Source organism: Oxyura jamaicensis, chromosome 4, assembly GCF_011077185.1.
Source record: "Oxyura jamaicensis isolate SHBP4307 breed ruddy duck chromosome 4, BPBGC_Ojam_1.0, whole genome shotgun sequence".
In the NCBI taxonomy this organism is placed as follows: Eukaryota; Metazoa; Chordata; class Aves; order Anseriformes; family Anatidae; genus Oxyura; species Oxyura jamaicensis.
Genome location: NC_048896.1, coordinates 53002936 through 53024043, shown reverse-complemented (window position 1 = coordinate 53024043; position 21108 = coordinate 53002936). Strand labels below are relative to the sequence as shown.

Sequence of the window (21108 nt, the reverse complement as noted above, 5' to 3'; positions counted from 1 at the left end):
TTTCCTGTGGCCTTTTTTTCCCTCCAGATAATAGATAATGAGCAGGAATTCACGAACTTCTAACCTTAACCTAAGAGCTAAAAGCTGAGAGAACAAGTAGCAGGAACTGACAAAGTTAGTGTAATGCAGAGATCTAGTATTGCTGAGACTTATTTAGGATTGTGCCAAACTCCTCATTTCAGAGTTGTGTTTGTCATTAGGTGTGTTAGAAGCCTTTTAGAGAGGAATTCTGCTTTTGTTGTGCAAAATTTCAAAACGTACTTGGGCAACTGGATTCACCTGACACTATTCAGTAGGTATTCCAAAATGATAGATGTCAAAAGCTGGACTGACAACCTGCTCTCACCCATCCCATTCAGCCAAGTACATTGCAGGACAGCCTCATTTGTAGATCTGCCATTGAATGAGCTACTCCATCCACCTTCTCCTCTCACCATGCTGTCTAGCCAGCCAACAGAAGCTGCCTATAGGTGCATTAACAGCCGCAGGGAAACACAATTTAGCTGGCTCCAAGGAGCAGAAACAGAGCTACATGGGACTGAGCAGTCCCTGAGTAAAGGACAAGAGATTTGATTGGTGGACAAGCGATATGATTAGTACATTGGAGTAAAGGTGAGATTTTATTTTAAAGAAAATAAAGTCCCTGAATAATTCTACTTTTTTTTTTGGGGGGGGCAAAGAAGTTGCTGAGGGAGACAGCTTACAATCTTATTTTAATTAAAGCCAGAAAGCAAGAGCGAACAATTATATTCATAAAATGAAAATAAACACAGTTCAACCTACAAATATTGACACTAAACTAGATGAAATTGAACTTACAGACAAGAGAAAAGCATGCTTATGTCAAAGACTCATCATTGGATTATCCTCAATAGGAAGATGCAGACTTTGCTATTGAAACAAAGTGGTTTCTTAAGATATTAAAAGCAGATCCTTGGGTCAACTTCCTTATCAGAAGCTCATTATCACAAGACTAGATTGTTGTTTGCTACGCATATCAAAGAGCAGAAAGCAGACTTGCTCGTGCTGACCAGTCTGCTCTTAGTCCTTGATCTTCTATCACACAAACATTCATGGGTCTGCCAGGTTCATTGAAACAGAAGTTTCCAAATAGGTGAGGAAGAGTGGGGACATACCTTCTGTTCCACACATACTAATTCCTTTCCCTTCCTGTCACTGCAGTAGTGTGAATCTCAAGCTTTCAAAAATAATGGTAAACCAAGTCTCTCTACAGTAGTAAAAATGACTTCATGGAAGCAGGACTGAAAAAAACAACAAGCTGCAGAAGCAGACAGGGTGGGGATTTTCTTGTGCATGTTTTTACAGTGCATTGTTCCAAATTCTCTTAAGAAACCATTACTTCTCTACATACTTGAAAATTAATGGCAGATGATACTATCTATAATTAGTTAATTCCTGGAGATATTTTATAAGCGACATTAGTTATCTTCACATTGCTTCGTTATATGATCTTACATCCACAGCCAACACATAAACATTCTCCTGCCTCATGCCCTTCTCAGAACACCTTATAATTCAAGATTTAACAGGAGCCAAACACAGAGGAGAAAATTGGCCAGACATCTTTTCTAATTAAGTGCATTCAACAAAATAGTTAGAAACAGTTTCAAAATACATTTTCCACCTATGCTGCTTTGTAACATTTACTTGGGAAACACATGCTTCCAGTGAAACACCAAAGACATATGCACAAGATTCAAGAGATGAAGATGTGTACATTCAGACGACAGATAAAATTAATCACTAAAGCAGAAGGAGTAGAAAAAGTTCTAAAAGAATCTGTGGCCAATGACTATTAAAACACACATACAAAGAATTACTCTTACATTCCATAAAGATGACTTGCTCTGCTTGCAATAGACTTAGGCTTGCTGTTTGCAATTAAAAAGCTTTTATTTAGTATCCTCTGCTCTGCAAAAACAACACTATATTATTAGGATCCCTCTTAAAAAGTATCAGAAAGAGAGCTTAAGTATGAAATAAAAACCTGAATTCCCCATGATAACTCTCATGTTCCCGAACTTTATGATATACATACTGTAACAGAACTTTATTTTCCTTTTGGTTGAAATTACAAAAAATTCTTCCCAATACCCCCACTAAGCTGAGTACCTCCTCATACAATAGCATTGTAAGTTTTATTGATACCAGGAGGAGGCTGGCCAGTACTTTGCAAATGCAGAAGGAGGGCCACCTTGTTTGCAGATAGTTTTGTGCATGTATCTGCAGGCCTTTCAGCTTGTTCAAGTAGGAGCAGAACTTGCTCTTTGCCATATATAACTGTTAGAAATATTAATTTGCCAAATCAACAAGTCTTCTAAAACAGCATTGTTAGGGTAGTTATAAGAAGAAACATAGCTTAGCAACAAGAGGAAAAAAATCCTTTTGTCATTTAAAATAAATAGTGCTCATCATTCTGCTTCTGTACTTGTATACGTATATTCTTGCCAGCTCCTGAAGAAACTAGCTGAGAGAGTTGAACCCCACAGGAGATGCAGATGGCTCTTTGATTTAGTTACTGGTGAAATAAATAAAAACTCTGCCTGTGGGAAGCAAAATGGAATTTGTTATTTTCCATTTGCTGAAGATAAAAGTTTCCATATAAGAAATGTACATCTCCATGCTGCATTTCTTGCTTATACCGTCACCAATGATCTAGCATGCACACAACTGTCAAAACCTAGATTAGACACTGTAAATGACCATTGCATTTTCTTCCTAGGGCTAAAGTGTGACGTGACTACAGCCATTTTTTTTTTCTATCTTTGGTAACTGCAGAGTTCATACTCCGGGCACAGCGAAAACACAACACAGAGCTATCAAGCAAAAGTAATCCTCTTTATTTCAAAACAGATGACTAGCTATTTGCATGGTTAAAAATACCAGAGTTTTCCCTGGGTAATCCGCTAGCCAGTCCGGTTTACCTCGTTCCGCCACAGCTCAAGGTCATTCTTGGATTAAAAAACAAAAGATTTTACCCTGACTGAAATTCTCTTTAATGCCTTCACATCAAACAAATAAACAACCAAAACAATCACCTAGCCTATTACAACTCATTTACTTCTTGTCATTCATCACCTTTCTTGCAGTTATATTTTTAAATCTGTAAATATTTAATATTGTAGGTTTACTTTGTGGTTTTTATTTTAAGTTTATTTTTACAATATTTTTAATATTGTAGGTTTGTTTTATGTGGTAGTTCAGCTTTTGCAATAGTACTGTAAGATTTTTGTGCTTCCTGACAGAATAACAAAGGTTTCTGCAAGCATAAACTTATTTAGAAGAAATCTGATACTGGAACTACAAGAAACTAGATGAAACCTCCCTATCCCTTTGTGAACTGCAGAAAGCCAGTGCCAGCCCAAAAATGGGTAATGCTGGCTGAAGGGGCTGTGCCACGGAGAGCATGTGCAGCACCTTGCAGGGACCACATCTCCTGGCAGTGTCCCTAGAAGCATTTAAAACTCCCCTCTACCAAGAGGGCACCCTCCTGTGGACATGGCAGCAGACACTGCTTGCTGCCTTTGTAGCACACAGAGTAATGATTTTGCACAGGAGTCCAACTTCTACCACAGTGAGTGAGGTCCAGTGAACATAACTGCAAATAACCAAATGTTCCTGTGTGACAGCTTTAGATATTCACTGTAGGAATAGATGGATGGTGGCAGGTAAAATAACTCTTTGCAGTTTTACAAGTTCTGAAGTTGCATGCGAATATACCGTAGTTGTATAAAAAAGGAAATCAGGGGCTTGTTTAGAAGTCGATACTATGATTCAAGCACATCAATGTGTCAGGATAAATGGATTCTTAGGGAAATGGCAGATACAGGCAACAATATTTTGGCCACTAACAGACATAAACCCTTCTACCTCCCCCTTTTCCCCCCTCAAGAAATACAGATATGAAAGGGAAAAAAAAAAAAAAAAAAAAAAAAAAGTCAGAATCTAAATGTTTCTGAAGTAAAACTAAAGAGAAAAGCATTAAAAAAAAAGGCACTCAGATTAGCTTTCTGAGGAATTTTATGCTTACTAGCAATATCACTTTTTTAAGAAAATAAGCATATACAACTTTCAGCCCCATTTTAAGACATAATCCTCCCTGAGAAATTACTGGCAAGGTATCTTTTATAACATTGCACTAATATAGATCTCTGGTAACAGCCTTACACAGGCTGTCACTGCTATTCTCTGATGTAGGAGGGAGACAAGTATGTGAGGCAGCACAGACTGGCAGAGCAGGCTATACACACTACACTTGCCAAGAAGCCTGAAGTATAGAGGAAAACTGTGCCATTCAGCCAAATTTGGAGCCTGTGGAAGTCTAGCAGCGATAAATAGTGACACCTAAGGGAAGGAATGGAGCATTCCCAGGTGGGAAAAAAAAGAAAAAAAGAAAAAAAAACAGTTGTAAAATGACAACTACCTGGCCAGAACAGGAAGACAACAGAGAAAAAAAAAAAAATCAGTAATTAGAAGTATCATCTAAGGCAACTTCATCTGCCCTTGTCCTCTTTGTAGGATTGACAAAATTCCTGGTATCCGAGAGTCTTTTCACATGCAGAACTTTTAAAGCAGTAAAATATATCAACATTATGGTTGATACCAGATCAATTCCATGGAACAATGACCTCCTCCAAAAATAGTCAGATTCATTCTCTGTGTGGAAGAAATCACTTTCACCACTGGAACAATATGTTGGTAGCTTCACATGGCACAGGATCAACAAAGATTGCACAACATCTAGATAGTCTTGGTGGTAATAGGCAACAGGTTTGTTTTCCTGTTCTGCTATTCTACAGCCTATACCTCCTCAGAAACATGCTTCTCACAATAATTTTCTGCTCCGCATCTCTGTTTGAGAGCAGATCCCCACATTTGTACCATTCAGCAACCATAATGCTTAAAGATTCTGTCACTTGAAATAGAAAACTGCACTGACAAAAGAATTATATAGGCTTACCAGGCTAGGAGACAAATCTTCCCTTCCTTCCTTTCCTGCTTTAACACCTCTGAGCTTAATTTTAGCTCAAGCAAGTCCCTATCGATACCAGTAAAATACTTAAACAGAGAATTAGACCTCAGAGACTGCAGGAATTTGACCTTAAGTTAGTCTCACCATTCTGACACATCTTCTGTATCATACTGTGTCATGTTCTTGTTTGTCCATGTCCCGCAATACAGCATCTGTGTGTTTCTCTAGCTTAATGTCACCAAATGCTAGTTTACACAGAAGGGCTTGCTTAGGTTCTAGCTCGTTATATACTGTACAAACACAAATTAGCAGCTTACAAAAAATTATCCTGCAAGCTTCAATATCTGAGATCATAGAAACAGACAGCTTATTGTCTCCAGTAGCAGTATAATAGTAGATGTTTACAGAAGAGTGTTAACAGCACAAGTATGCAGTTATATATTCCCCATACTCCCCCAGCTTCCAGCAGCCTGTGGTTTGGAGAATTAACTCAAGACAATGACCAATTGCACCCTATTTGTAGTTTCAACATCATTCAGCACTTTATAGATCCTATTGTATCCTCCCATACAACTCTTTCACAGACTGGAGAATCAGGTTTACAATCACTTCTCATGTAGAAATCGTTCTGCAACTTTGATCTTCCTTGCTATTGTTTTTGCTCTTGACTTTTGATATCAGAGAAGTTATGGTATTTGTTTTGTTCATGTTCCATGTTAATCCTTCCTAACACCTATTTTTGTAATCACCACAGAGCACTGAGCTGACATTTTTATAGAATATGAAATAATACCCATAACTACAGTATCTCTTTCTTGACTGGCAATAGCTAATTCAGAAGTCTTCATCATGTATACAGGAAGTTAAGAATAATTTTCTTCATCTGCGTTGTTTTATCTTTCACTGCTGTGAACTTCATTGTTTCTTAAGCAACCAATGTGACAATACCCTTCTTCAGCTCTTCGCAGTAAGCTTTAGTTTTTAGTGCTCTGCACAGCTTAATGCCATCAGCAAATATTACCACCTTCCTCTTTACTCTTCCCTAACTTGCTGACATTGGGCCTTTCATGCCTCAATAACATGGGCCTCATTGCAGATCTCAATGGAATTTGCCTGGTGAAAATCCTACAGTGAGAAAACCATGCATTTGTTCCTATCTGCTGCTTTCTGTCTTTTCAACTGTTACAAATCTATATGAAGGTCTTTCCTTTTATCCTGTTGTGTTTTGATTTCCTTTAAGTATTGGGGGGGGGAGGGAGGTGTATTTCTGAAGGCCTTTTAAAGTCAACATGAATTACATCACCCTTGTCAAGCACACAGCAATGACTCCTTCAGGGAACTACAACAGAATTGTGAGACATGACCCCCCTGCAGAAGTTGCACTGGATCTTTCTGAATATACTATCTTTATCTATGGTTTCACTACCCCATAGAGACATTAGACTTACCAGTCAGGAATATTCCAATCCAAAGTCCTTTTAAAAAATGGTGACACATTTTCCATCTTCCATGGTACCAAGGCATTTTTAAGTAATAGCTTGTATAACACAAGCAAGCCTCAGCATTATCTAAATAAATCTTCAATTGTTCGCTCTCTCCTCTCTGTTTCACACTCACACCACCTTTTTCAGAATGCCACTGTAACCTTTCCCATCCAGGCCTTCTCCTATATGAAGGGGGCCTGACGACCAAAGTTTCTATCCTTTACAAAGTAGGTGGATTACAAACAAAAACAACAACCTTTTTGACATTCATTCAAATTCTGACCTCAACTAAAGGATAGTGCAGAACACCATAACAACAGTATTTGGAGTGATAAACATCACATAAGAGTGATAAACATCCATCTGTTCAGGAATGTGCATACAAATAACTCGGCAATGATAAAAATGTGATTTGGAACAACAGGTCTGATTAGCTATAAAGTGCAGGTCTCTCCTGATTTTAACTGTTATTTAGGTTTTGTTAAGGAAATTTAAGGGAGAAAAAAATGTTTTCAATGCTATACTTTTAGTGACACTTAAGCATCAAACTCTGATTTTGTGTACTTGAAAGCCCCTCTCCTTTCAGTGATCTTCAGTTTTGCATAAAATATAAACAAAAGGGAAAAAAACAGAAAATTATATGCACATGTATACTTCTTACAATATACAGTCGGTGAACATAAGCAAAGGATTTACATTTATAGAACAGAGGTAGCAATTAGAAGATCACACTACTACTCCAGGTTTAATGATTTAGCTCTTTTGTGGTATCACTGAGTAATTGCCACTGAGCAAATCAACTTTGTGAATGCCATGAATACTGAATAATTGAGAAACATGAATTTTCAAAACCATATTGATACCAGACAATTTAAAAAGTCATAACCAGCTTCTAGATTCTTCTGTAGGACAGCATTATTTGAAACAGGTTTAAAATAAAGCCTGACTTTTAATTATGAAAGTATCATTTGTTTATTAATAATGTAGTTCATGCTCTATTTAAACCCAACTTCATTGTTTCACTAGGGAAACTCCAAGAAAACTGGTACAACAAGAGGAGCTTCCTACTGAAGCTCCACTGTTGACATTCCTTTATGGCAGACTTAGGATCCAGTCCAATGGAAGTGTACCAGAAGTAACTCTGTTCTCCAGTGTTCTTAAAGACAGTGTAGCAGTTGAAAATAATGTAGATATAATAACCTGTTGTATACCCCTGACAAATGATAAGTCAAATAACTATTTTTGGCTATTATAATAATTAACTAATATCCCAGCGCAGTTTCAGCAAGAGCTTGTTCTTAAGACATATATTGGAGCAGACTGATCATTGCCTGCTCCACAGCAAATAGTTATGATCCACACTTGATAGGAACATACACAAACGATATCCATGTAGCTCATTGAATTCTTATGTATGTTTTACCCCCTTTTGTAATCTTTGCCAACTAATCCAACTTACCACCTCTAGTATCACTTCTTGCAAGTCTGACCTGCACAGCTTGCCACTGAAGTGTTTCCAGCTTCCCTCTCCTTGGGCTTCTTCCTGAGAGTCTAGCTGTCCAAGGTATAACTGATGGTACCAACATGAGACCAGTAACAGATCAAAATTGAACGGTGTTCTGGGGAAAGGAAAAGAGAATTGCACTACATCGGAAAAATATAAAAGCTTACCTTCCATAGATGTAAGAAAGCTGTCCCGTTCTTATAAAAGATATCAGTCAGTAACTGGATTAATTTAAACTAGTTTAACAACTGCACAAGCACACTTAAATAATAAAATATTTCACACAAATTCAAAGAACAGTTTTACTAACCCAGGCTACTTATATAACCTTGTACTAGAAAGAAATTTCCTGTAGGGATTTTAATCCCTACATGATTATTAATTAAATTTGCTAGGTAATTTTAAAAATTTAATTTTTAAATGTATTAGGTATAATAGAACATTGTATCTTAGTTTTAAGGAATAATAATATAAAGTCTGTTCTTATAAGTAGAAATAAAACAGTTGTAGAACAACATTTCTTTCATCTTTATTCAAGTCTCTTGGTCTTTTCTTTAGGGCAAATATTTGATATTCAATAATATTTCATGATTCGGGTGAGAATGAAGATAAGTCATCACAGGGGAATACACAAAGCGATCACTTTTTTTGGTATCGTATTTGTTGTGTAGCTGAGAAGTTTAGGATATGAGAGATACTGCCCTACTTGCACGCCCACAGTTAGATGATCCCAATCTGCTCTATACTCCAGCCACCTCTTCCCAGCCTCCCACTCATTAATAGACAATGGTGTAAGGAGACAGCAACACAAGCCTTTATTGAATTCAGTAGTTGCTGAGATCTTGCGGCCTTTCCTGTAGAAATACTAGGAACATAAGCTGAACCTATTTAGAAAGAACACCCTATGGAAAAGTCTCTCATAGTCCCATCTCTTATGTTCCTTTAACCTCTGGTAACAGCTGAGTGATGCACAGGGCAGACTTGTCCATCTCCAGCAGGTATTTAACATGCAATTAAATCCCCTATCCTGGGATATTTGCTTATAACTATCTCTGGCCTTTGAATTGCCATACACAAAGAAAAAAAATAAACTGTTTACAGGGCAGGATTGCTAAAGACACGTTCCATTAAAATAGTAAATTAGTGCTGACAGCGTCCCATTTAACTGTAAGCTTTGAGAAGTGAAATGAGAATGCCTAGGCTTAAACATGTTTATTTAGCTAGAACATGAAGGGGCTCACTTTTTCACCTGTTCTGCTAATTTATACACAACCTATTTCACTCTTCAAACACGCAAACAATTCAAACTTTGAGGAAGGGGAAAAAAAAAAAAAAAAAGTAATGTCAACCCTTTCAGATGGCTATTTGTCATCATGGAGTTTCCTAAACTCTAAATCCTTGTCCATTGAGTGCAATCCTCTTGGTAAGCAAAAAGGCACAGAGAGATGTTAAAACAAATCTAGTAGAGCGGTTCAAAGGTATTCCAAGTGTCTAACCAGAGTAAACATCAATGTTATGTAGATCACTATGAGGATCTTGCTATCCTCTGTATTGCAATAAACTGCTTTATTAATGGCGTTCCTTGCGTTACCAACTCCCTCAAGCTTAACAGCTTTCCAGGATAGGTTTTCTTGAGTTGATGTTGACTAGCATGCCTGGGACAGTCCATCATCTTTCAGTTCTGCAGTGGTTTAGTCCCTCCCCACCATGTCTTACATGACCCTGCCCATAGAACAGATATGACAAATTTTAAATTTTACCATGTGAAAAACAATCACATCTCTCCTATCATCACACAGGCCTGACTTACACCTTGGCACTGACGGATATAACACTTAGAGTGGTCTGGAGAGGGAGTGTGCCTGTGGAACAGTAATGATCTACTTGGTTTGTGTCCTGGTTTCAGTTAGGACAGTTATTTTCCCTCCTAGTAGCTGGTAGGGTGCTATGTTTTGGATTTGGATGAGAAGAGTGCTGATAACATGCTGATGTTTTAATTGCTGCAGAGCACTGCTTATACTAAGCCAAGGACTTTTCAGCTTCTCACTCTGTCCTGCCAGCGGGCAGGCTGGGGGTGCAGCAAGAGCTGGGAGGGGACAGACCCAGGACAGCTGACCCAAACTGGCCAAAGGGGTATTCCATACCATCTGACGTCATGCTGAACAATATATAGGGGTGGCTAGCCGGGGTGGGGGGGCCGGCTGCTCGGGGTTGGGCTGGGCATCGGTCAGCGGGTGGTGAGCAATTGCATTGTGCATCACTTGTTTGTACATATTATTATTATTATCATTATTATTTTCTATTTTCATAAACTGTCTTTATCTCAACTCACAGGCTTCACTTTCCCGTTTCTCTCCCCCATCCCAGAGAGGGAGGGGGGAGGGCGAGCGAACGGCTGTGTGGTGTTTAGCTGCCAGCCGGGTTAAACCACAACAGTTTGGAAATTCACTAACTGCAAGAACAAACTGAGATCCTCCAGCCAGTCACTACACTTCTGTGGCTAGAGAAACATTAAACCCTGCTTGTCTGGTCATAGCACACTTCTTATAGATAAGAGGAATGGAGGAGAAGATGACTTAGAGAAATGGGTGGAAGGAAGACAGAAGGAAACTATGGAAAAAATAATAGAATACTGGAGGCAGATTTGCTAGGATTCAGCTGATAGAGGCTTGGCAATAAGTGCCCGATGATAAGCAGTTGCTCTGACAATTCGTGGAAGTCAACCTGCAACTCCTGTCAGGTTTTAGGATCAGCTGGCAACTAACGGTTCCCAGCTCCAATAGTTATCACAGCATAAATAGTTCATCTGAAGGAAAAACTAATTCTTCCCATAGACATGCAGTCATGGTCTCCTATTAAACCCCAGGTGGAGTGTAAACTGCTCTCCTAAATGAGAAAACACACAAAAGGAACACGGCAGATTCTTGACCTTTTGTCCTTTACTGAGACAAGCACGTGCTGCAGAGTAGCTGTCCATCTGCTCTGTTAATACCACCTACATCTCAATAGAATAGTGATAAAAAACAGCTGTTCAGTATCAGAAAATGTGAAGTTTACCTAATTTAACACCTGGCACAAAATACAGCTAGTTATTATTTAAAAAGGCAAGTATATGGGGATGCATTTCAAGGAAAAAAAACACAGACCCATGCTTAACAGATTATTTATGACATGTCTAGTCAAGTATAAGAATACTGACTTCATTTGAGTTTTAAACACAGACCACTGATATTAGTAACCTCTATTCAGTCTGACTAGAGTAACCTCTACTGAGCGCTAACCATTTGAATTACTGACTCTTACTGACTTGTTAAAAAACTGTCATTTCTGTAACTTCTCATTTATGTTATACAAATGATGAAATTAAATGTTTTGTGAATATTCCTTTGCAAGCAGGGGTATTATCAGTTGTATAGATACATTTCTGGAAAAGAATACAAGGAATCAAAAGCAATCAGGGACTAATTGTGCATCGAAGACTAAAAGAAAATGGAGCAATGGAAGTGACAGAACACAAATATCCAGTGTGACTGCAGCAAAGAGAAGGGCAGCCAAAACACAAAATGAATTAGTGCAGTCAAATCAGTTAGAGAAAATTGGATGGGTTATAACAAATCATGAAAAGAATAAAACTGAAGACAACGAAGGACTTTTAATAAATGAAAGGGCTGCTGAAATTAATGAGGCACATCTAATGGTTGAGATACTGTATTGCTTTACAAAAATGTCTTCAGTAAGGCAAGATGAGAAGAGAACTGGCAAGTCATCAAGTAGTAGAGACATGTAATGCATTGTAGGTAAGACAGGACTTCAAAATGTGACCATATATACCTAAGACCTAAACTATAGGGGAGGGTGGGAAAGGGGAAAGCAAACATGATACCACCTTAATAATATTCACAAGGATTTTATTTGTATTTATCAGTAACCCAGCTCCAATTACTGCATAAATAATGGAACTAAACTATTTACTGTGTAGGAGGTAAAGTGATCTGTTAACCAGAATCATCATGGATATGGATGATTGGGTACAGCTTATGAACACCTTACACATACATTTAAAAGTCAAAGGAAAAATAGGAAATTGATTTTTTGAAAATTATTTCATGGGATATTTGGGAATTTCAATTTACTTCTACATAACAGTATTGTGAGAAGTTGCTATAAAACAGAAGTCCAGATAATGGAAAGAAAGTAGAAGATATTAAAGGTGGTCCCATCATTCCTTCTAGTATCCTTTGCCCTGACTTTGCCATTGAAAATCCTTCACACCTGTTCTAGACATTCCAGTCCTAACCCTGACATAGGTCAGTTGATGTTCCTGCCCAAGGCTTGCTCTGCCAATCTCCTTTAGAAAGAGCAAAATGCAGGTAAGAATGAGGCAGAGGGTATAACAAGACCTTGTCAGTGACTGACATGTATGTTATGTTCTTAGTCAAATTACATTCTGTGGATTTCCTCACATTTGCAATAGGACCACAAGCTAGTAATACAAGAAGGGCTTTCAGATAGCATTTTGGAGAATTAATTGATATGTGTAGAAGACTTAAACATTGTCTTAGCAGTGCTATATAAACCTATAAACCTGAAACAATTTGCCCACTCTGTATATGCAACTCTGCTTTCTGTGTGGGGATTGTTTGGATTTAGCTGCCTGTTCAGCCACTGTTACTAACATGCACTATTCAAGTCTCCTTATTTATTCATCACTGTTCAGGGAGAAGACTGAAATCAGCACAGTTAGAATATGACCTTTTTGTTTCAGTTCATATAAATAATGTCATGAGATCGTATTTTTGCTCTCCCTGATGTGAATAGTTTCATAAGTGAATAGAAATAGAAGCTTTCAGAAATTTTGCAGTCACAAACAGAGCATCTTCCCTAAGCGGCAAAACAACAAAAAAAGTGCAATTCAACCTCTAAATAGCAAGAATCTAGAAAAGGCGAATTTGACCTATTTACTCAAGGAAAAGTATATTAGCAATTCCTGTAATCCTCCCTGATACTGACAGGAAATGTAAGAGGTTTTTTTTTTTTTTTCCTCCACATCTTCAATAACAGAAGAAATCGTTTCACCCTAGTACCAAAGTAAATCACTCCTGCCCAGTGCTTTGATTTTACTCAGAGATCAAAATACTTTGCAGCTATTTACACAAAAATTCTCTCTGCCTCACAGATGGAGTACGTGAAACAGACTCCGGTGACTTGTTTAGCAGCTTTACATCAAAGGAATGTCAGGACTCTAATTATGGCCATGTAATTCTCTGCTACGTGATCATGTCCAAGCTTGGTCTAGCTCTAAAGCAGGCCTTGCACTGAGTGGAAGGTGGGACCAAATGACCTCCAGACTCTCTCAATCTCATGTTATTCCATGATTCTAATTTGCTTCGTATCTCTCTGCTTCCCAGCCTAGACATACAAATCACTATACAGATTTCAAGCCCCTGATACAATGCATTGCTAGGCTCTTCCCAAAGTCAGCAGCTAAACAGAACCTAGTAAGACACAGAATTTTAAACAGCAAAATCTGCACTTTAGCATTTAAACATCATAATATCTGGAGTGGCAACTGAGTATCATTACAATTTTTAAAGTAAGTCTTCACAAACAGCCTTCCTCCACAGCACAGAACACCCAGCTGTTCTCAATTGCAAGAAAGCACCCGTTGACTTCACTACATGTAAATAAGTGAACTGTATTTGTAAATGACCGGAGCTGTTTAACAATAACGATCACACATTAGTTTTAAAAGATAAGCTTCATAGAATTCTAAAGTTTGCCGCTAGTACCGAACAGGGGAGATCTCTCCTGTGCTGCAGTTTTGTTTGGATGTCAGTCAGTATCCAAAGTGGTTTGTTTTCTTTCCTCTGGGAAAACAACTTAAAAGTATAGAAAATATCAATTGAGAAGCAGAATGGAATGGATTTATTTTAAAGCAAAGAGATGACCTCATATTAAGTAGCTTGACTAAAAAATCTGAATAGCTTCTTAGGAAACCAACTGGGTTATAGAAATCCAAAAAAAATGAATTATTTTTATTTCAACTAATATTTTGCAAATTGGTACACACAATGGCTGATACTAGTGTCTTTACAATAACACATTGCCACAAGTAAATGTTTTTTACTCCATTTCTAAAATTATGACTTTTTTTTTTTAAATGCAACCTCAAACAGTTACTATGCAAGTCTTCTGATTTTTATTGATGTACCTTGCTTTCATAATTATCACATCTGCCTTTTAGCAAAGGACAACACATCTTATGATTTGTGAAATGTCAGGGGTTTTGCTGATCATGCTCTAGCATCAACATTCTTGTTTTATTGCTGCTTTCTCTGCAACATTTGCAAGAGATTCTTAAATCCTTGCAACTGCAGCTTTTCTAATTTTATTATTATTTCAGTTGTTCCACCTTCATTCAAGGGCACTTTCAAAAGTTTAATATGAATTGTCATTTCTGGCTGCTAACTACAATACATCACCTAGGAACCAGATAGTTATTTAATACATTTGGGTCTTTTTTTAAAAAAAAAAAAAAAAAAAAAAAAAAAAAAAAAAAAACTTTCAGTTGTGTTTGTTTCTTCCAGATGTATCTTCTCTTAGAGGTTCAAAGAGCCACTTAACCACAAAACTAAACCACAAAACCCACTTCTGATGAGCTGGAAAGAGTTTGGGATTTATGGAGTGCTTCCCTATTTACAGATGAAAATCAATTGCAGGTCATCTTGCCTTTTAGTTTATGATCTTTGAACTGGAGTGCACTTGATTAAACAGTTACCATCACCTACCATCTTCCTGTCTATAAGATATTCCCCTGTAACAATCATGAGGAGCAAATCTGTGAAACTCTGTGAATCTGTGAAAGTGTTGCAATTCAGAGCCTGCTGCAGTTGATTAGCTCACCAGCAAAGACAATACCACAGCTAGTACCTTCGGTAGGGAACAGAGGGAGCTGAAGAGGTGTCAGGAGAGGTAACGTTCTGCAGACACAAAGATAGATGGGGAGGTGGCAGCTTAAAGCTCCAGAGGTAAAACTGACAGAACATGTCTGTCAGAGCCTTTGTATGTTTTTAAAAAGCAAACGCAGTTGATGTTTCCTTTGAGAGCAGAAAGAAGGCACACAGAGATCTTTCTCAGGCAACATACCTCTAACTTTGTTACAGAAGCCACTGCCTTTTACATTTACATTATGCCACTGCCTTTACACCTCATTCAAAAGGAATTATTGCACTTTATGCATTTTTTTTTTATTTTTTATTTTTTGTAATATCTACCCACCCTTTGCTTTCCATTAGAGAAAAATTACCAAGGAGCAAACAGCCTGCAAGGGTAAATCCCCATGCTTGCTAGCTTCAGCTGTCTTTTTTTCCCCTTCTCCTTTTCAAGATGGACTTTGAAGCTGTATTTCTATCCTTCCAATTCTTTCATTCTCAGCTTTCAATTCTTTCATTCTCAGAGATTACCCACACAAAGAAATTAATAGGAAAAAGTACTGTGGAAGCAAGTATGTAGCATATATGTCATAGCTGTTATGAAATCTCTCTCTGTGGATACTTACAGCCAGAGGAGGGTGCCTCTCCCTTCACTGGTTGCTTCTGGGCATAGGGACCAGTCATAGGACATACCCAGAACATCAACAGCAGGTGATCATTTCAGAGCTGACTTAACTGGACTACAAGTTTTCCCCTCATGAACTGTGACCAAAATTGAACACAGGGATCCATGCCATTTTTTTTGTTTTCAAAAAGAAAATACACGTTTCATGAGAGAGTGCAGGAACAAATTATAAGCAAGACCGAACTTTTTAGTTCAATTATTTACACATTTTTTATTTTTTTTAGTTCCAGGCTTATTTCTTCCTAGATAGTTCAAATATGGGGGGCTACAATGTATTCTGCCCCCAGTTCTATCTTATTCTTCAGGACTATCCTTTAGTTCACCCCAGTTTTTTGTTCTGTTTCCCTGCCTGGGTTCTAACTAAACGTTCTGATACATTTAACAGAAATGCGCTGAACTACTTGACACCTGAAGTAAAGTATTAGTACTTAAGATGTCTGAAGTTCATGGTCCCCATTCTCCACATTCATATTCGTTATTATATTTAGGCATACAGTATTAACAAAATATTGCAAGACTACACACTCCTCCTGGTTTGAGCCTGCAGAATAGCTCTAATCTTATGACTACAAGCCACTTCTCAGCTCTCTCATGAAGAACTTCACCTTGGCACACAGCCCCTTCCTCAATGGCACAAACCAGTAACATTTCTTTTTCTTTCCCATAACAATGCTTAGCTACTATTTCCACACCGTTGTTCACTCAGCTTGTTGTAGGAGATACGAGATCTATAAATGGAGCAAATCACAGGTTTTGTTTGCTGCCTTTGTAAATAGCTTGCAATATGTAAAACCATGAAGATGAATGCACAATAGAAAAAAGGGGGTACAATTCCTACCTCCAATGATCTTATCACACGACACTGTGTGGTACTTATTCCCTTCTCTAAAGGGAAGGAAGATATCCTTTTCACCTTCCTTCTTCTGTCTAGCCTGCTCTAAATGTAAACTCTGTGGGTACTATGCATCATGTGTGTGGATGCATTACAGCTCTACTCTCAGCTAGGGCCAGCATATTTGCACAAACAATAATAAAAGCAACAAGATGTCACCTGACATCTTCCAAGTGTTATTTTTCTGAGTCGCACAAAAAATAGGTCTAGATTAATGAGTTTTAGCAAGTTACGTCGATGTCTACATATCCAAATTTCCTTTCCCCTCCTCTTTTTGGCATCGGAGACTTGCACAAAATGAAACACTGCTTTTATTTTTAGTACAGAAAAGCACATAGCCAGAGACATGGCTAGCTAGAGCTGCACAGCTGCTTAACAGAAATTTGTGAGCTAGAGATTCTTACGACCGTGCATGATCACATCTCATAATTCTTCCTAGATCTCAGGGAATATCCAACAATTAGTTTTGAATCAGCCTAGTTCACAACAGGACTGATATTAAGCGTGGCAGCAATAGCTCACAAACTACTCCTCAGTGATGGAAATACAATGACATAATAGTCAAGCAATCTGTTCTAGAAGCAATCCTTAAGACACCAAGGGTTTTCTCCTCCCCTCCACCCCCTTATTTTTTGTGCCAACAGACAAATAATTGTACTCCAGCAAATGAGAGATTTAAGATTCCCTTTTGTTACTGTTAAATGTCATAGGTAGCAAACATGTTCCTCTGCTTACAAAAGGCAACAAGAGGAAGAAGAAACTAAACTGTATAACATGATACAAACACATGATTAGCTAAGTAACTGACATGCATTTCATGCTCTGTCCTTGGAAATGATGTTATTTTCATATTTTTTCCTTCCCTATAACAACACTAACATTTTCTTCTGGTGAATATTAATAAATATAAAACATATATTTCTAAAATAAATAAATAACCCAGAGTTCTCCACATCCTCGAATTATCCACGAGATGGCAGTGCTTGCATCATACAGAGCAATCTGACCTAAACGATTTTCAGTACAACCTTTTTCCCCCCTACGCATACGGCTGTCAGAAGATGGTATTTTCCTCATATCCAGACACGACCCTCACCAGCAGCTGGCTCAGCATTATTTACCACGCTGTAATAATGCATTTTACAGACTAGCTGTCAATTGACAGCAAGTTTGGAGAAAATGTCTTGGGGTTGACTCCTGTGAACATACTAGCCTCAGAAACGTATAAAAAAATTGCAGGCTTCATCTCTTGTGTAAAGTAACACAAGGGCAGCTAAATTTGTTGGTTTATCTCCTCCAGACAGCTGGCTAGCTATCCAGTACCCACTCAACAGCTTAATCCAAACTGGTGATGAATCGTGATAATCATTTATCATTCTATGTATGCCCATGCAGCAAAATAAAAGCATGATTGTGCAGGTGTTGCAACGCATGTACTAGTTTAATATAGCTATTCCAGGAAATAATAGTATTGAATACAAAATAACATATGCTGTCAGCTCAACTATGAACTTAACAAATACCTTTAGTTTTCATTCAGCTTGCTGCTGTCATTCATGCTAACAATATTAAACATACACAGAACACCTGCATTGCATACAGTCACATCTGCATTTAGCTGCACAGACATTCACTGTCCAGATTAAATCATGTTTTACCTGAAAAGCAAGGAACTATCATTACTGTAGACAAAGGAGCAAAACACAAACATTTTGTCTACTGTGAAACTATTACCACTCTGAAAATATGTAGGTAAATGATAGAAAAGAAAATCTAGTGCAATGTTGGTACTACCATTTTCTACTCTAAAAATAAAAATAACAATCTTCCCTTCCATGAAATATTAACTCCCTATTCTGGTTTCATCCACAGTTTATTCTTATATTCTCTAATGGATATTCCAAGGCCAAATAACATCAACCTGTAATTTCAAATCTTACTAAGCCTCTGAGAATATCCTGTTCTACAGTAAAAGAGCATCAGAGGGGCAAAAATTCTAGCATGTCCACAGCACAATTGTTTTCCTGCTATTCAAAATGCAAGTCAGTGTGCTGCAAAAATGTTCAATTTATTAAAAAATTATAAAATAAATTAAGACTACAAGTATTTTTATAACATGGTAACAGCAGACTCATTATTATTGTGCCAGCAAAAGATCAGACAATAGAAAAGAAAACCAGATGGAGTAACTTTTGACATATGTAAGTTTGCACACCAATCAAATATACAGTATATACCAGCCGGTGTAAACCCAGCTCACATAGGACCATAAGCCTGTATATTAATGGCTAAAACAGTGAAATAGGGCAGTTACTGCATTTGGACTTGGAATGAACTTGTATGCTCACACTCTTTTTCACCCCTGCATGTCTTGCTAAATTTGAATTCCTCTTATATAAGAGCAGAATTACAAACCAGCACAATTTAAACTACTTTGGCATATGTCCTTGTTAAGCAGATTAATAGCCTAATTCCCTGTCATCTGCTCTGGCTAACTACTAGTTTCCAAGTGTTACAGTTTTCTGCTCTATAAAGTAGCACACAGGCTGAAATTTTTATTTATTTATTTATTTTTTAAACCTGTAAGAGCTAGCATATTTCCTAAAGTTTCTCTAGGCTTGATTTGGAACTAAACCCTAGCATCTGACCTTTCTACTTCAGCAGGAAAAAAAAAAAAAAAAAAGAAAGAAAAAAAAGTCAAAATTATTACTTTCTTTCCAAATTCAGACCTCAGCAAATACTTTTCTGGATTCGGGAACCACTTGAGGTTACTTGATGCCTATAGTCATACTTGCTCTTTTGTCAGCAGCTAGCTTACCGTGCCCTTCAGCTAGATGTATGACTGAGAGTTATTCCTGATGGATTCATAGTTGACCTTAAAATTATTTAGTTTAAGGCTTTAGCTTCTCAAGAATAATAGTTGGCTGCAGTTGACAATCTATGTAAAATACTTGAATTCCACATTGTTTCCTACTCTTCGCAAAGCAGAACAGACCACTACCATTTCTGGAAGAGACATGGCTAGCTTTACAGCAAACTGTTCACTTTCTAGCCCATTCGCACTACCAGAACCTGAGAAACTCACCAAATTTCCCTCACTTACCTCTTGTGATTTCTTTATTGATGAATCAAATTATTTTTGTCTCCTCAGACCTGTCAGGATGAGTGATCCTAAAGGAAACAGTAAATCGAGAAGTCATGATGTAACAATATTCTCAGTCTAAGTCATCTGTAGAGAATAAAGGTGACACTCACAACAATATTAATGCCAACAATTAAGCCCCAAAGCAACGGTTTTTATTTTATTAAGGCCAAAAGTGCAATTTGGCAGAGTTCCAGCATAAGCTTTAACCATGCTAGCTGTAGTGGCTGAGAGACACAATTCTCCTCTAATATAAATGGTTGTGCTGGCAGAAAATAGTTAAATGTATGGATTTGTTGTCAAAGATACAAAGAATACTGAAATGGACAAGCTGAAGTATCACTGGTACAAAAAGAGCACATGAAGATTAAAGGAACAGTCACTGAATGGTATCTGATCTCCTTTTAAAAATTAAGGTAACATTCTTGCAAAATGAAAGCCAAATGATTGCTAGCTCTTTTCTATACAGGAACTGACACCATTAACTGAGCTTCATTTTGTAGTATGCCACCGAACATAAATAATTTTACTAAGTTCAACTAAAACCTTTGCTTTTACTTAAGAACTAAATAGCAGCATGCCATTCTCTAGAAAATCTGACATCACACATAAAAACATCCATGCTGTAATTACTAAAGCAGTCACACAAACCAAGAAGGGCAGGGTTAGGTTTGGCCTCTCAGCTCCAAAATAATGCTTCTCTTTAGATACAACTCTCTAACAGAAGTTACCAGAGCTCTAAGCTGAAACCAGTCACATGGGCGTAGTGTATATTAACAGAAAAGGGTTGAAATCACTATCCTAAGGAGATACAGTTCACAGTACCCCTCCATACCTATCTGGGTGATAGGCCTTTAAAAAAATGCTATAAAGTTATCATCAGTGATTTCCAGAACCCTTCTCAATTATGTCCATCATTGTATTGGTAGGGTACAAAACAAGAAAAGTCTCACGCACTTTGCAGTCTCATACCAGCTATGGCACCGTTACCTAGGCCTTCCACAAACAAGTAACAACAATGGCAAGGCACGAGGCTTCCCAAGAGAGATATGGGTACACATGTACAACTTTGCTCACCTTAGCCATAGCAACATATACCATCAATAGTAGTTTGCTTCCCCTCTGCAAAGAATTACAGTTAATTCTCCATCAGAGTTTCAGTTGCAATCAATCATTGCATGATCAGAAAGAAGCTCCCTCAACCATTTTTTTTCAAATCTCACTTGATAGTCCTGATTACTTTTGACTTTCTCACAGCTGTATCATGTTAGCAGCTCAAAGAAAACTCTAATCAATAGTTCATTCTGCTCTTTCTTCCTTTCTGTTACTTCCAAGAGGTGTGCCCACACCTTGAAGTATAAATTAATCCCTAAATATATGACTTTACACTTTCACTTCTGTGTTTCATCTCACTGTTTCTGCAGTCTTCAAGATATTCTGTAAAACGTCATCATTCTCTGCTGTGTTAATTATGTC

General features: G+C 37.7%; 1 long non-coding RNA gene across 1 annotated transcript; it reads right to left on the bottom strand.

The window, feature by feature from the left end:
* Positions 1 to 7424: 7424 nt before the first annotated feature.
* On the bottom strand, positions 7425 to 20830 carry LOC118166622. The gene is made up of 3 exons (XR_004750636.1): positions 20710 to 20830; positions 19594 to 19661; positions 7425 to 8096 (listed from the first exon to the last, which is right to left on the bottom strand). It is a non-coding gene; the product is annotated as an uncharacterized LOC118166622 (long non-coding RNA).
* Positions 20831 to 21108: the final 278 nt, after the last annotated feature.